Below are 2,568 nucleotides of genomic sequence, written 5' to 3'. Positions count from 1 at the left end.
TTAAAACTACAAAACATGAGCCGGGTGTGATGGCGGACAACTGTAGTCATAGCTGCTCGGGAGGCTGAGGCAGGAGAATGGCGTGAACACAGGAGGCGGAGCTTGCAGTGAGCCGAGATCGCGCCATACTACGACAGCCTGGGTGACAGACTGAGACTCCATCTGTAACAAAAAGAGAGATAGGAAGAAAGAAAGAAAGAAAGAAAGAAAGAAAGAAAGAAAGAAAGAAAGAAAGAAAGAAAGAAAGAAAGAAAGAAAGAAAGAGAAAGAAAGAAAGAGAGAGAGAAAGAAAAGAAATAAAGAAGGAAACAAAGCAAAAAAGCCTACAGCAACCGGTATTCCCAGGTGGTCTGCCATCCAATTACTAACCAGGCCCAACCCTGCTTAGCTTCCGAGATCAGATGAGATCGGGTGCGTTCGGGGTGGTATTGCCGTAGATGTGGGCATAGGCAGCTGGGTGCCCCAAGAGCCTGGACCAGCCATGCATGCCTGCTTCCAGTCAGCACTGCCAGCCTGGGGCCGCCGGGCTCAGTATCAGGTCCACCGTGCCATTCGCTCTCGGCCTTCCCTGGGCTCCTGAGCTTCCTCCACATCTGGCCCACTCAGAACATTGAGTGCTCCAAGGCATCAGGGTGCAGGGCCTACGATCCTCGGCTCCCATCTGGTCCTCTGCCCTGTCACTGAGGTATTCTTTTGGATCAGTGGCTGCTCAAGACCTCCTTCGAGGCCTCCTCTTGCCCCAACCACCCAGAGCCTTCTGACCTGGCCAAGGATGAACAGCTGGACAAGCCACGCCTGGCTCTTTTCTCAGAATGCCCCCACCATGGAGGCTTGTCCCAAACAAGACCCGGCCAGTGGGCAAGAGGGCATGGGGGGTTGGGCATTGGGAGATGGCCCTGATTTCCCCAGAGCTGGCACAAGAGCCAGCAGCCTGATCCCCAGCAAGAGGGGTCCAGAGAAACCCAGACAAACCCCACCACCCCCAGAAGCAAATCCACAACCCCACACACAGACACACCTGAGCGCTCGCACGCGGGAACCAACGCACGCACATGCACACTCACAGAAACACACACCCACACACACACAAACACAGACATGAACGCCCACACAAATGGCTTAAAGGAGAGTAAGGAACAGATGGATGGAGAGATTGAAACTTAGGGAGGGAGAGGGACACCGATCAAGAGAGACAGGAGAGGGGGAGAGGGAAAGAGACAGACAGAGAGGCAGAGAAAGAGAAAGAGAGATATAGAGGGAAGGAGAAAGAAGTAGCACCATGTGCAGGGGCAAACCCAGAAGAGAGAGGGGGAGGTAGCTAGAGAGCAAGAGTGATAGAGCCTTGGAGAGACACCACCCTGCTCTGGTAGGCAGGGCACTTCTGAGCAGGACAGGATAGGGTGGAGGGGACTTGGGCTCTGCCAGAACAGGGTGGCCAGGCTGTCCATGCAAGAGGAGCAACACGGAGTGCTGAGACGGATTTCCTCTTGGATTAATTGCTTGCTTTGGATGTGGGTTTCGTAGGCTCGTTCCTTGTTGTCACCTCCCTGTGCTCTTGGTGTGGTGCGGTGGGCCACTTGATTTTCAGAGTGTCCCAGCCTGTTTCGCGGGAGCCATGGCACTGGGCGTGCCCATGTGGCCCGAGGCCTGGGTCTCTGGCTTGTCCTCAGGACTGGAGTGTACAAGAATTCGGTGGCAATGGGAATCCAGGTACACAGGGACTGTTTTCCTTGCGACTGGAGAAGCAATGTCCTTCCCCTGGATAAAGCAGCCCCTGCATTCTGGAGCCGAGGTCTTGGCAGGAGTGTGTGGCTCCCGCTGACCCTGCCTGCCCCTTGCCCCAGTTTGCAAATTTGCAGTAGCGCCCGATGAGTGGATTGAATCGCCTGGGCGTTCCGGGAGTGGGAAGGCACCTCGAACCGCAGGTAACCCGTGCCTGTGCCTTTGGGGTCTAGCCCCCTGCCCTCCCAGCCTGGAGCCGGGCTCCTGGCAGGGCGACAGTGAGGCAGAAGCAGTGGGATGCTGCTCCCCGGTGGTGCTATGGTGGCGGACCCCCAAGAGTAGCTCCCCAGCTGTGGTGGGGGTGTAGGTGGACGATCAAGCAGGGGCAGAGTCAGGGAAGGTTGGGAAGCATGGCGAGAGTATGGGGAAAGGAGTGAGGGGGGAAGCCAAAATAGCCTACAGTAGGCCAGGACTGGTGGATCACGCCTGGAAACCCAGCACTTTGGGAGGCTGAGGCGGGTGTATCACGAGGTCAGGAGATCCAGACCAGCCTGGCTAACATGGTGAAACCCAGTCTCTGCTACAACTACAAATCATGAGCCTGGCGTGGTGGTGGGTGCCTGCAGTTCCAGCTGCTCAGGAGGCTGAGGCAGGAGAATGGGGTGAACCCGGGACTCGGAGCTTGCAGTGAGATGAAATTGTGCCACTGCACTCCAGCCTGGGTGACAGACCGAGACTCTGTCTGGAAGAAAAAGAGAGTAAGAAAGAAAGACAGAAAGAAAGAAAGAGAAAGATACACAGAAAGAAAGAAAGAAAGAAAGAAAGAAAGAAAGAAAGAAAGAAAGA

The 2,568-nt window shown here is 55.3% G+C and overlaps 1 non-coding gene across 1 annotated transcript; it reads right to left on the bottom strand.

Moving 5' to 3' along the window:
- Positions 1-320: 320 nt before the first annotated feature.
- On the bottom strand, positions 321-439 carry LOC112617796. Its single transcript, XR_003117970.1, has one exon. It is a non-coding gene; the product is annotated as a 5S ribosomal RNA (ribosomal RNA).
- Between the last annotated feature and the right edge of the window lie 2,129 nt (positions 440-2,568).

The sequence above is a fragment of the Theropithecus gelada genome, unplaced genomic scaffold (genome assembly GCF_003255815.1).
Source record: "Theropithecus gelada isolate Dixy unplaced genomic scaffold, Tgel_1.0 HiC_scaffold_4448, whole genome shotgun sequence".
Classification (NCBI taxonomy): domain Eukaryota; kingdom Metazoa; phylum Chordata; class Mammalia; order Primates; family Cercopithecidae; genus Theropithecus; species Theropithecus gelada.
Note: the sequence above shows the minus strand (reverse complement) of the source record. Positions and strands in the feature narration are given on the sequence as shown.